Raw genomic sequence first — 14,849 nt, 5'->3', positions numbered from 1 at the left:
TTCTGGAAAAGGATCCTTCATGTGGAGCATATGAAAACTGTCAGAGGATGGGAGAGAGCGAGGTTTTGAAAACACACTAATGGACAGCCATTATGCCGTAGGGAGTTCCCCCGGAGAGCAGAAAAATACAGGCTGGGGAAGTCGTGGGGAGACAGAGCACAGAAGCTACGGATTAAGGGACGAACATAGTCCAGAGATCCTAAGAAAACCGGATACATAATGAGATGGGAAAATAATACTGGCTAAGATGAATAAGACTGCTGAGGTTTGCCCTAGGAGAATGCTGGAAAATAGAAGTTTTGGAATTTGACACACCGAGTTCCAGTGTTGACTCTTCCACCTGCTGGTGATCGGACCAGTTAATTTTTCTGTGACTCAGTTTTCTCGCCTATAAAGTGGCCCTAAAAATGACCACAAGGGTGGTTGTGCTGATTGAATGAGCTAATGTAGGTAGAGGGTCCACCTTATTCTCTGGTGTGTGCAGTGTTTAATAAATGCTACCTTTTATTATTCTTATTATCATTGTTGTTAGCAGCGACACGAGGGCATAGATAGCTTCCCAGACCACCGGCCAATCCTATTTCCCATCTGAGGGTATACGTGCATGCGTTTTGTCAGACATGCTGGCACCCTTCTTTCTCGATGGCAGTGGATTGGCATATTTAACCCCATCGCTGGGATTCCCTTGCACGCATCCGGGTTCCTCCGTGAGATGTTTGCCATGGCATGAAGCTGCTCACGGAGTGTTCTTCTACGCAAGGGGCTGTGTTCTGTTAGCAACGTGGGCTCCACGAAGGAGGTCCCGTGATTCATTTTCACCTCCTTGCCAGTTGCCTTGCCCCTACGCCAGGGCTGCGAAGCAACGAGCTGGAGGTTTGTGCTATGAGCAAATCTGAATCACGGAGAGAATATGAAGGAAAATGAGCAGCTTAAAAATACTCCATAGGAAAGAAATGGTAAGCCACATGGTTTCTTTTGAACTTTCCCAATTCGGCCTCTAGAAAAGGTGTCATAAAGCTCTGAGGAGTGACTAAGAGCTGGGACAGAGGCAAGTTTGTTACAGATGTCCCCGTAACTCCAGGAGCAAATCTCTTTTTTCCCCTCCTAAATAACTCCAGAACATTACACGGCATTAACAAGTTTCCCAGGACAGGAACTTCTAGTTTATTACTTGCTCACATTGTCATCAGAAATTAATTTTGTCCCTGAAAGACAAATTGGCTGGTAGCTTATGAAGTTAAATGGAAAGAACAAGTGCGCATCTGTTTCTTCTGCATTTTGTCTCCTTGGTGTCTTACATATAAATGAATCAGAGTGTTCAAACTTAAATTAAGATCTTTGGCTAGATAAACAGTTAAAACTGGTTCCCATAGCTACCTCTCACACATAGCTGTGATTGCATTATAATCCCCTAGTAATCAGCTCTAAATGAAAGAAAGATGATAAGGGTGCTCTTTTCAGTTTTCAGTACTGATTTTTATTAGCTCTCAATCAGTCCGGGACTGCTCTGTCTTTCATCACATTGTGGTAGTGTTTGTAGAATCATTAGAGTAATAAAGTGTAAATCTTACTGAGGTGCATTTTTCTTGAGGTGTTTTATATGAGGAAAACTCCGAAGATTACACTGGCTGGTACAAGAAAGATTTGTTTCTGAGACGAAAGTAAGAATGTAATGTATGCTGTATTCATTTATTCCTTCCCGGAGTCAGAATCTAATGAATTATCCAGCCTAGGTGAACCAACCACCACAAAACCCCCCTCGGACTTGGGGAGGGGGGGTTACAGTGTTACCATACTGTAGATTTGCATGCAGTTAGCCACTTCCTAATTTTCCTTGTTATCCTTCTCCAACACTCTTCCAGTGTAAAGCCCTCACATTACAAACGCATTACCCACAAAACCGCAAGCTTTGCTATTCCCAATGTGATTTCTTCAGCAAACGAGTGTAATCCAATAAAACATCATGTCTCACCAACATTGAAGTATTTATTGCAGAATAAATTTCAGCTTAAAAAAATGCACTTGCCCCCGTTCTGCTCATATATCACCGACTGACCGGTCTTCTCAGCTTCATGCGGGTCAGAGACCGCTAAGTGGGGCAAAGTGGCAACTGGAGACCACAGTTCTCAGATGCCTCCCTGCATTGGTTCTGGATTTCTCTAGGCCCATCCAAGAGATGGTAGCATGAGAAGGAACTCACACTGACTTTCTTCACGTAGTGTAGGGGTTCTCACAGATTTTGCAGGTGTGCTACACGTTTGCAATTAACAGAATACTTAATCCTGATGTGCCTTTTCTTTCCCATAGGCTTTATTATAGCCAGAATATGTTATAATGCATCATACTCTACGATACCTATAAAAATGCCTCCTTGTTTTAAATGGTGGATTTTATGCATTTTATGTTTATATTAGGCCGAAAGTGTCCCTATATTTTAGTGATAGACATTTACGCTCATCCACAGGGTAAGAAGCAATATAACGTCGCAGTGTGCTGTCTCTGAAGGAGTTTATAGAAATGTGGTGGTTTCATATTTAATTTTAAGTTACTAATTTTTAAGAAAAGGTTTTGCTTGTGATAATTATTACAGTTGCCGTGCTCACATGCTGGTAATGTGCATCGTTGCAACCGGCTGAGTGTTTGCAAGACCCAGGTACCCAGAGAGTCAGGTGGTGGCAAATAGCGAAGCTTTTCTCTATGCATCTTTTTGGTTTGTGTCATGACATGTAAAAATATGTGTAGGATTTGACCTGTAGATAGCATTTTTAGGGAATGAGAAGGAGAGGTCACTTGATTAGGGTGGTTCTAGATGATAAAAGAAATCTTGTTTCCAGGGATTTTTATTTTATTTTATTTTTTTACCCTTAGATAGTCCTGAGAGAGACCTCATTCTTTATTTACTACTTATGTGTAAAAATATAAAAGTCTGAATTCAAGTACTGGTTCTCTTTTTTTTTTTTTCTCTTTTAAAAGAAAGCAAATAAAATATTTTGCTGATGATGGCGCTTTTTGTATGTCTTCGCATGTTGGTACTTAAATGCAATATGTCTGGAAGATGTTGCTATTTTACACTACACGCACAAGAAAGAGTAAATTGTAGGTCCTGATTATCAACAGATAACAAGACATACTGTATATAAATAAATGCTCGGCATCAAAACCCATTATTGGATTAGCTATATAATCATGTCTCAGGCTGTAAGTCTGTGCTGACAAATGAACACTTTTCATTTGGCTCAAGGTCCTCATCAGCAACGGAACTAATTTTACATTCTCACCCATTAAGTGAATAAGATGTGGAAAAAGCTGTCTGCTTTTTGAAGTGTAAATTTGCTGCTACAGGCTGTGCAGACCAAAGCGCTTTTGAAGCAGGCAAATGAGATCATCTCTAGGGACATGTGAACCTCACAAAGTTCAGGTCATTTCGGTGGAAGGGACGGGGTGTGTGTATGCCTGTCCACCAATGTTCCTATGATTTAGGTGGTGGACACATACATTGGGCCATGTGGGTGTCCTCTGGTGTAGACGGTGGGCTCTTGGCTTAAACCTGAGCGAACTGGGAGCACAGCGTTCATCTTCTCCAGAAACCAAGGATCCATAGAATGTGTGTAGAGACTGAGGTGGAACATCAGGGGTTGGCATGTTAGACAGGATTCTCTACCCTCTGCCATGCTCAAGAAGAAGCAACAGAGCCTCTAGTCTCTTGTTCAAAACCCCCTGGTAGGCCTGGGACCCTCCACAGAAGCACCGAGATAAAAGATGTTGGTAGTGCTGGGGTTGCTGGGGGACAAGATGTACTGGGAGAGGAGCACTCCCCCCTCCTCCTTTTTGAGTGATTTTAAATACTCTATATGCTGATGACTCCACATTTATATCTCTCACCCAGATTTCTCCTTTGATTCTGATATACAACTGCCTATGTGTTCTGTCTGCTCGGATGGTTCATACATATCTCAACTTAACACATCCAAAATGAAACCATGAGACTCGACCCCAAAAGTCGTCTGTCCCTCAGTTCCTCCTCATCCCACAAATTGTATCCCCATCTTCCTTCTTGCTCAAGTGGGAAACTTAAGAGTCATCCTTAAAAAAAAAAAAAGAAAAAAAAGAGTCATCCTTGATTCACCCCTTTTCTTCACCAATGAAATACAATCTATCAGCTGTCATGCTAGTTTTATCAACAAAATACATTGTAAATCTCCTTGGACATCTGGAGCAAGCAAACATCACCTCTTCCCTTGGCAACAGTGACACCAGCCTCCAAGCTTGCTTCTCTATCTCTACCCCAACTCCACCTTCTCCCCATTCATAATGAGCAGAGTGTAATCTTGAAAGGTCATGTTATAGGTTGAATTCTGCCCCCCTCCCCATTCATATGCCGAAGTTTTAACCCAGTACTTCAGAATGTGACCTAACTTGGAAATAGACTAATTGCAGACATGGTTAAGATGAGGTCATTCACAGGGGGAGTAAGGTGGATGCCTATTGTATACAACTGGAGTCCTTCCTTCTAGAAAGAATGCTGTGTGGAGACAAAGAGACACACACAGAACGCAGATGATGTGAAGACACGGGGAGAGCGCCGCCTCTAAGGAATGCCAAAGATTGCCTGCGAACCACCAGAAGCTAGCAGGGAGGCCTTGAACAGATTTTCTCTCACAGTTCTCAGAAGGAACGGGCCCTGCTGATACCTCCATATTAGACTTCCAGCCTCCGGAACTGTGAGACCGTACGTCTTTGTTGTTTGGGCCACACAGTCTGTGGTACTTTGTGATGGCAATCCCAGCAGGCCAAGGCAGTGCGGAATCATGCCCCTCTACTACTTAAGGCCCCAGGTGGCTTCTTATTTTATTCAGATTCAAATTCAAAGCGTGCATCACTAGAACCCTAGAACACTCTTTATGATGGGGGCCCACCCACTACCCCAGTCTCATCTCCCACCGATTCTTCCTTCATCATTTTCAGTCACACCAGATGCTTTTCTGTTCCTCAGTCTTGCCAAGCTCTTTTGTCTTCCACAGCCTTTGCACATGCGGTGCCCTGCCCTTGGAGTGCTTGCCTCCTCCTCCTCTCTCTTTGCCTGGCCAGAACCTCAACCTCCAGGTCTTAACTTACCTGTCACCCCTCCTGCCTCTGCTGTTATTCTCTGCTTTTGCTCCATTTTTCTTTTATAATTACTTATGATGATACGTATTTATATTTCTGTGTACTTTCTTATTTTGGTCTGGACTCTAAGGTCCAGCAGATCATGTCAGCCTGGCTCATCAGTGTAGATATTGCTGGTGCCTTACACGGTGCCTGATACACACTGGCTGTTCAATAAATATTTGTTCAGTGAAACAGCAAATGACAGGTGCTTAAAGAAGTACCTCTGCCCAAGTCTTATGGCTGGTGAGATGTGTTTCGCATAAGCCTTGCTCCCTTTATTACTGCTTAGAAAAGGAGGATTCTTTTGTGGGGGGCCTCAGTTGGCTTGGACCTAAGATGGAAATGTCTAGATCACTCCCTATCCTCAAGATTATCTGTTTAGGATTGGAGAACCTGATCGAGAATTGAGATGGAGGGATACCATAGGCAAAATGGGCAGTGAGTCGGGTCTCTGCCTACTAATTGCACCGTGAGGTTTGTGAATCCTCTCCCAGAAAGATCATTGCCTCGGCAGGCCAAAGAATATAATGCTGTATAGAAATACTCCATGAACTCATCTTTTCCAGAGTCAAAAAATAAGAAGTTGTGTGGGTGAGTGTGGGAGAGATTGCTAGCTGTCCACCAAAATCTGTTCTCCTTTCTTCCTGGGCACACAACTAAATTACATTTCCGGGCCTCCCCTGCAGTTAGGTGTGGTCATGTGATTGAGTTCTCTCCCATGGTATATGGGCAGAAGTGAAGGATGCTGTTTTCAAACCCAGCCCACTGAAAATGTCTCTTGTGTCCTTTCCAAGATTTTTCCTCTCTGGTTTGTGAGGCTGTCAATGCCCAGGGCAAGCCTAGAAACCATGGCTGAAAATGCAAAAACCCTGTCAGCTTGGGTCTCTGAAGACCAGGTAAAGACCCTCTATAGAGATCTGAACTGAATAGGCAATCCTAGCAAGCAGTTTGTTTGAAGCCACTGAAATTTTGGGGTCTCTCTGTAACTGCAGACTGGCCAACTCTAACAATGCTGTGGTGCCTTCCTGAAGAAGCTGACGTTCACGACAGGGGTGAAACCAGCAATCATAATTTTGGCTAAAGGAAGTGGGAGGTTAGAATTGGCTCAAGCAAGAGTATCTTCTCTCTCATGAGGCCCCAGAGCCACATGTAAAGGGATTTGGAAAGAAACAAGGTAACCACTGGTCCTTCCAGCACTGTGAGCTGAAGGGGATCAAAGAAAAGGTGACAGCTTCGAGTTGCCTACAGAGGTGTCTTGATAACTATCACTGCACCTCCCTGGACACTGTGCCACTCCAGATTAGTCCTCTCATCCTTTCTGGCCATGACTCTTCTTGAGGGCATCGCAGAGACTTCGAAACCAACAATAGGAAGGCAAAATTAAAACCAGTGACAGGAACACAAGATATGTGAGGTGAGCACAGAAGACCGGGAAGGGGAAGAAAAGGGCAAATAAATTTTGACTGGCATTCAGATTCAGATGTTTGATTACCTTCTCAAAGGTTATATCTGTGAGGAGGGTGGTGATTATGTTTTATTGAGCTCTCCCCGCTCAGGGCTTGGTAGATCCTACGTGTTTAACGAATGTTTGAGAAATGAATAAATACGTTGTCTTATTTGGGCCTCCTAAAACCTTATGAGGAGATGAGGCGTTATTGCAGACAGTGTGTTTGTCAGTTGGGGTCAAAACCATTCTTGTTCCATTCTTCCTCCTTCCAGTACAAGAAGGACTGGACTTCACAGCCCTCATGTAGTTAAGTGGGGTCAGTGACTTGTTCTGGCCAAAGAAATGTGAGTAAAAGTGACAGAGTAGGAAAGTGCACTCCAGCTTCTCTGTGCTGCTGCAGCCATTCTCGAGGTCTTGTGCTGATGAGCTGGAACCTCTGTCAGCTTGGCCCTGATTGACTCGTACCGGGCATGTAGTGTGAGCAAGAAATAAGATTTTGTTGGGTTAAGCCATCATATATGTTCTACTCCAGCAAAACCTGTCCTATGCGGATCAACGCATTTACCCAGCATTAACTTCCCCGTCTTCATTTTATGTGCACAGTAGCTCAAATTTTGCTTCTGCTTTTCTTCTCTGGATGCCCATCTGCTTCGGGGGCAGGTAGACGCCTTCAAGGCTCACGGGTGAAATGGGGGTGGTCTAAGCTGATCATGGTTACCTGGATCCCTTCAGCCAGTGATTACTCAGGGATAGGGATGTAAGCTAGGTGTGACCAAATGATGTGTGGGGAATTCTGGGGATTTTTGGGGAGAAATTGTTTCTCACATATAGACCAGGAGACAAGAATGCTTCCTTTTCATGACAAGGGGTATTATTTGGGAGGATGTGAGGCTTGGAGTGGCTACAACCATCTTGTGGCCATAAGGGGAGATGCCAATATGCTGAAGGTGACCAACTGGAAAGAAGAGGAATCTTCGTTAGGCTATTTTAGTTGAGTATTGTGTTCCTTGTACCTCAAAGCACCCAGACAGATCATCTCCATTTTACTGAAGAGCAAAATGAAGCTTGGAGAGTATAAGTGATTCACCCAATGTCTCTTCTTGTAGGTAGAAATCGTGTCTTCTAATTCCAAGTCTTCCCTTTAAACATTTCAGGAGTCTGCAAATAGATGTTCTCTCATGTGCCAGACCAACTAACTGGGGATGGTTGCTTGGAGAGTTGTGTTCAGAAGGTTTTAAGACCACATCCAGCAAGAAAAAGGGTTTGGGCTGATTAATAATTTCATGGGCAACATAGGGAAACAGTATTCCCCCCCCCCCCATTTCTGTAGTATGTAGTGTTACTTCTGGGTTAACTTTCTGTAGGAAAAGTCATGTATTAGTTACCAACCGCGTTGAGTGACAAATTGCCCCAAAATGTCGTGGCTTAAAAATGCCAAACATCTACTATGCATAGTTTCTGTGGGATATGGAAGTGTGGGTGTGGACTGGCTGAGTGCTTCTGTCTCAAAATCTCTCATGTGGTTGCAATCAAGCTGTCTGCTGGAGCTTAAGTCTATCTGCAGAGGGTCTATTTCCAAGCTCACTTATGTGGTTATTGGTAGGATTCTGTTCCTCATGGACCATAGGATTGAGGGCCTCAGTTTTTCACTGGCTGTGTCTCAGGTCCTTGCCACGTGTGCCTCGTCGTAGGGCAGCTTTCCCCACGGTGGCTGGCAAGGGAGAGTATTTAAGAAAGAAGACTTTGTGTAACTCAGTCTTGGAAGTGACAGCTCACGGTTTATGGAGAATTCCAATCATTACAAGTGGACCGATAATAAGTCCAGCCCACACTCAAGGGGAGGAGATTACACAGAGAAGGGAACATCAGGAGGCGTTTGGGAGGCTGCCCACTACGCAAGTGATAAATCATCATCTTCATCATCATCCCATGAAATTACTCTTTCTGTTACCATTTCTGTAATTATCGTGGTTGACTACTTTGCCTCAAAAATTGTAGTCTCTTTTCTCAAAGTTCTAACCTCTCTCTGTGGGGCAAGCAATAACATGAACCACATAAAAATAATGTCCTGTTCCATGTCAAGGGTTAAGCATATCATCATAACAATGTTATTAATATTCTTTTAAGAATCACGAACAATATTATTAATGTTATTTTAATAATCATTAACTGTAATTAATAATAATAGTTAGTAATATTAGGAAAGAGTCTCATAGTGTGGTGAATGCCATTGGCATCAGTGTTTCTCTTCTTACTCCTTCCCCCAAATCCTGGGCGCCTCACATGTGTGCCTGTTTTGAAATCGAACACAAACAGGGCTCTCCCTCTGAGTTTCTTGTCTCTTCCCAGACAGGATATGACCCAGGGCCATCTTTAAATCTGGTCTACCTCTGTGAATTTGCCTGTCAGTGGAAGGCCCAAGAAAAGAGAGAAAGGAAGCCATTCACTGGGGTAACGTCCTTTCTTTAGAGTTTGGTGCCTCCTTAGACACCAGGCACACATTCGTGTGAGGGAAAGAGACGATTTCAGGGACTCAGGGGGGAAGAAAAAAAGAGCAGAAGTTGAATGGGTTAATGTGAATCAGAGACGTTGAATGGTTGTGGGGCTTTTACTAGTCTGTCAGGGTGGCTAAGACGACAGAATGAAAACTGGACTTTTAATAAAGGAAGGCAGATTAAATTAATCATGACAAGAAAATGAGCAAGAAATGCTTTGACATTGTTATTTAATAAGAAAAATGTGTAATTAACTGATAAAAATAGTTTTTGCAAGAAGCAGGCAGTTAAATAGTTTATGAAGCCAGGCAGGCCAAATCCTCAGCATCTCTGACTGTTAGCAATCAGAATGCTTTTTATATGGTGTCTTTCTTTGGAAACGCACAAGCCATCTTGCCACAGACATTACCTCATTTGCTTCCCAGCCTAACGAATGCTTTATGGCTGAGAAATGGTAGAGGAAGCGAGTGAGATGGAAGAGATGAAGAAACTGAGGCACGAGGGGGGAGACTTGTTGCAGCATTTCCAGGAAGTTCCTGGGAAGAGTACTTAGCTTTTCTCCTTGTATTTGGGCATTAGCTAACGAATTAAAATGCAACATTGTTGTCTCTTCCAAGAGCTGCACAGAGGAACCTGGGGTATGTATTACGGCTGATATGATACTAGTCTTCCGAACGAACGGGAGGTGGGGGTGGAAAGAGATCCTGGCATTTGCCATCTGGTAAGCCTGTCTTTAATCCTCAGTAAAGTAATGGAATGGAGATGAAGAAAAAAATGCGTAAGAATCAAGAGCATAATGCCACCATGAGCAAGCAGCTGTCTGGATTTTTAAAGAGCAAATTCCATGAGACAAATTTAATTGCATTTTTTAATAGAATTAAAAAAAAAACCCTCCGCAACATTAGTGGGTGAAGGAAATGAAATGGATGCATCCGGAAATCTCACTTGAAAGATGAATTCAACCGAGCTGGTTCTGAGCTCTGTCTCATGGATGGAAACCTGGCTGGAAGGCCACGTGAGCGGCCGGTGGGCGGCTGTGGACTGCCTGGGAGATAGTGGCCCGTGGCATGCTTCTGGCAGGCTCTGAGATGGGCCGGTATCTACAGAGCATCATTATTAATGACTTGCAGGAGGTGACGAGCAGAACATTAATTAAATGTGCACATGTGGCCAAATGGGGAATTGGCGGCAGAAACACCAGAGAGGCAGGCGCTTGTTTTTCAGCCTCTGTGATTTGGCCTGTGAGAAGTGGCCTGACTGCTTCCGTCCTCTGTCCCTGCACCCTTGGGTTTGAACCAGAGTTTTGCACGATGCCATGGAGGAAGTGGCAGGGGAGGTACCTTTGAGCAGGCTCGAAAATCCCCTTCCCAAACACCAGGGTCTGTGCAAATTGCACCTGTAGCCTGATGCTCTGATAAAGGAAGCCTACAATATTTAGTATTGTTATTAGCGGAGTAATGAAGCAGCTTCCAAGCTGGTTCACTGCTGCCTTGCCCCATTTTGTGGCATGTTTACATCTGCAAAGGGGAGCACAAGCTGGAGACACAGGGATGGGGAGGTGTCTCCTCTGGGTCACCTTCAGGGGAGCCCTTTGGCCCATCTCATTCTTCCTAAGAGAAGCCTGTGTGGTTTGACTCCTGAATATATTCAGGCATTTGAAATTAGGTGGCTCACCCCAATCCTAAAGAAAGCCATGCTTATAAGTGAAGTCCAAGCATTATACAGTTTTCACATTCTGTCAACATTTAGTTCTCTCCTTAAGAGATAATTCCTGGGGCACTTGGGTGACTCAGCGGGTTAAGAATCTGACTTCGGCTCAGATCCTGATCCCATGGTTGGTAGGTTCGATTCCCGAGTTGGGCTCTCCACAGACAGTGCGGAGCCTGCTTGGGATTCTCTCTCCCCCCCCCCCCCCCCCCCCCGTGCCCCTCCCCAATTCATGCCTTCTCTCTCTCTCTCTCTTTCTCTCTCTCTCTCTCTCAATAAATAAATAAATAAATAAACTTAAAAAAAAGAGAGAGATAATTCCTAATAATTCCACCGGCTTGGCTGGGAGTTTTGTCACAATTGGGTCTTGGCATTGCCTCTATTGGAATTTATATTTATTTGAAAATGCCTCTGTTGCCAGGGTAGAAAGAATGGCTCCAGGAGAATGCAAGCTCCCTGATCTGCAATATTGAGCACTGTGTGTTCTGAGATGGGAGATTATCTTTTGTGTTTTATTTAATTTGAGAACTATTAGCCAAACTCTTTGTAAGCAGGGAAAGTTTTGTAATGGCGACAGTGACACGGATCGACCCTATGCCTTTCTGAAACTGTACTGTGGCTGGGGAGGCAGCCGTGCAAGTATTTAGGAAGAGATGAAAATGCTGCCCCGGCCACTATGCCAATAGGAGTAACATGATCTCCAGTATTCACCGACTGCCAATGTGCATTATCTTTTCTAATTCATACAACATCGATATGGAGCTAAGCATTATTATTGTCCCTACTTATAAAAAAATGGATCCAGATTCAGGTGAAAGTTTCCAGAATGCAAAGTAAACTCCAGAGAATGAAGCCCATGGAGGTCTGACCTGCTCTGAGCCTCAAACCCATTGCTCCAGCATGGAGACCATCATCCAATCTTGATCCAAGTTTACTTTGGCAGGGAGTTTGATGCTCAGAGAAATGGATCTGGAGCCCAAGGCCAAGACAGTGGCATATCACCCTTTAATTATCAGTGTACTGTTTTTCTAGAGGAGAGGCTGAAATTTACATGAAGGATGGGCAGAAATGAAGGACCTCTAATGGCAACATCTACCTTTTTTTCTACTCATAAGCCATTCAGCGTTGGCCCCAGACTCGCACAATCTACCCAGGAAAGCAAAAGTTCTGAGTTGGCTGGGGCCACTCTCCCTAGAGGGCACTTCCGTGGAAGGTGCTCTGTTGTTACTTAAGCATGCCCCCCTTCTGAGTATCATTTCCCACCTCTGAGATCTAATTGAGTCACTTGTTCCAGTGATATGTGGCATGCTTCCTTACAGGACTTCTGATATATTAAATTTTCTCCACATCATTATATTTCCAGAGACTTTTTTTTTTTTTTTTTTAGGTCCAAGCATTATTGTGGAGCCTTTTGTAGATGGATGCTCCAAATTGCAACCCTACTGGCTCTGCCAGAGTCGTCTACCAACCTCTGACTGGGATGGCCTGAGGTAGGCATTCCAGTATTGAACTAAGGGAGCAAACGACTTCAGATCTGAGCAAAGACTCTCTCAGTGGTGACAAAGGCACTTTTGACCCTAAGGTTGTAACAGGTTGTTTTAGGTACCACACCATGGGAAGATAAGCAGAGGTTTTTGTCCCAGGTCCCCAGCTATGGATTATATTTTGTAATGATCTCCCAATCCCACATGTCTTTTTATTTATTTTTTTAAGTTTATTTATTTATTTTGAGAGAGAGAGTGTGACACGGAGGGACAAAGAGAGAGGGAGAGAGAAAATCCCAAGCAGGCTCTGTGCTGTCAGTGCAGAGCCTGATGCACGCAGGGCCTGATCCCACGAACTGTGAGATCGTGACCTGAGCTGCAGTCAAGGGTTGGATACTTGACCAACTGAGCCATCCAGGTGCCCCCTCCCCCCCCCAAAAAAAACGTTTTAAAAAATGTGACTTTGCACTCCGACTTCCAGGAGGAATGTAATGTCCCTCCTTTGAAGCCGGGCTCTCCTCATGACCTGGTTTAAAACCAATGGGATGCAGTGGAAGTGACACCATGTGACCTTCATCATTAGGTCAGAGAAGGCCTGAAGCTTCCCCAAGGCCTTCTTCTGGAACCTCTGGGGGTTAACATCACCGAAGGAAGGCTCTGGGAGTCCTACTTGCTCTTCACTGGCAGTCTCTCCCTTTTATTTTTTTTTTTTTTAAGTTTTTAAAATATTTTTAACGCTTATTCATTTTTGAGAGAGAGAGACAGAGCACGTGCGACCAGGGGAAGAGCAGAGAGAGAGGGACACACAGAATCTGAAACAGGCTCCAGGCTCTCCAACACAGAGCCCGACTCGGGGCTCAAACTCACGAACCTCGACATCATGAACTGGCTCATGGGCCTGAGCCACCCAGGTGCCCCTCTCCCTTTCTTATTCTTTGGGCCCCATACCTATGTCATTCATTTTCCATTTCCCTGCTCCTTATTTTTACATCCATCCCCTCCTCCTCTTGATCCTCCTGAGTTTTCTCCCTCCTGTCCACTCCCTTTCCATCTGGGGAGCAGCGAAGAGAACAAAAAAGAGAGCTCTGTGTGCAGGGTGATTACCCTGTGGGGTGCCGTGTTACCTATGTGGTTACATTTTATCTCCTGATAGGCTTCTGAGGTAGGTGGGATTATTCCCATTTTTTTTTTTTCAGATGAGAAAACTGGGACTCAGAGCACAGTAACTTGCTGAAGTTCACCCACCAAGTAAGTGCTTGGAGCTGGGTATCTTCCTAGCACTGTCTAAGTCAAGAACCATTCTGTTTCCATTGGTAGCACGACTTAAGGGAAAACAAAACTTAACAATTTACGGCCCATAATCCCATTTCAGTTAACTTGCCTAGCAGGCCACAGGGCGTTCTTCTTCCATCATAAGGGTTTGATTATTCCCATGAATCCTCTGTTGTCTTTAGAAAGTCCAGAGTTAAACAAAGAAACAGCAGAGAACAAAATTCCCGGGTTTTGTTATCGGTATAAATCCGAACCTCATGGTATTCTTGCAGTCAAGTTTCTGCTGAGCACCGTGGGTAAGTCTACATCTGAGAGCACTGCCCATTACACTAGCAATGGGGGAGCTCACGGAAAAGAGTTTCCATCATAAGCTTAAACATACATAGTATCAAGATGGCAGTACCCAGCATGTAGTAGATGTCTAATAAATATTGCTTAAATAAATAATTATTAAGATTCCTACCTTTGTATTTTTGAGGGGCATAGCCAATGTTATAGTTTCTGCTGAATTTTGTGACTGTATATTGCACCTTGTGTGTGTGTGTGTGTGTGTGTGTGCGTGTGTGTGAGTGTGTGCGGAGGGGTGGGGAGTGAGGCTATGGAGGGCAGTCTAGTGTAGTGTGTAAAAGTCCATACAACCCCATGTGGGCAAATCGTGGTGTCATTGTGTCCCTCAATGTGCTCCTTTGCAAAGTAAAAGTTGGGGTAAGAGGACGTCTCTGGCTCCCTCCTGCCCTGGGTATGACCATCATGATTCTCACATTGAGATCCAGATATATTTTCGTTGCATTTTCAGTGTGGGAAACTGGAACATGCAGTATAATCATGCAGTAGGGATTTTTAATCCAAACATTATGTATCCACTACTAATCAAAAATATAATGAAAGGATTTTAAAAAATAAAAAGCAAACTGAGAAACTCCAGACTAGAAAACAAGCTTTTTTTTTTTCTCTCTACTCTCACAGACTCATTCTAACATCTGGGGGATTTACAGGTGTTAAAAATGCCCCTGAAAGGAGTCTTTTTATTTCCTGGGGTGATGGAAATATATTGATAATTACAGGGAGAAATTAGTTTTTTTCTAGTAAAACAATTAAAACGGCTTAGTGTTTAAGTGAAGGAGAATGTAATTTTCCTTTATTTTATCTATCATTAAATTGATGTTACAAGCTATTAGAAGAGTTTAGTTTAGTCAAGGCTGATTTTCAAATATAATTCATATTCATGTGGATAGTGAGAGAAGAGGGTGGAAAAGCTCAGTGCCTGTTCACATATCCACAAATACATCCCATGGG

The sequence above is a fragment of the Panthera uncia genome, assembly GCF_023721935.1.
Source record: "Panthera uncia isolate 11264 chromosome C1 unlocalized genomic scaffold, Puncia_PCG_1.0 HiC_scaffold_4, whole genome shotgun sequence".
NCBI lineage: Eukaryota > Metazoa > Chordata > Mammalia > Carnivora > Felidae > Panthera > Panthera uncia.
Note: the sequence above shows the minus strand (reverse complement) of the source record.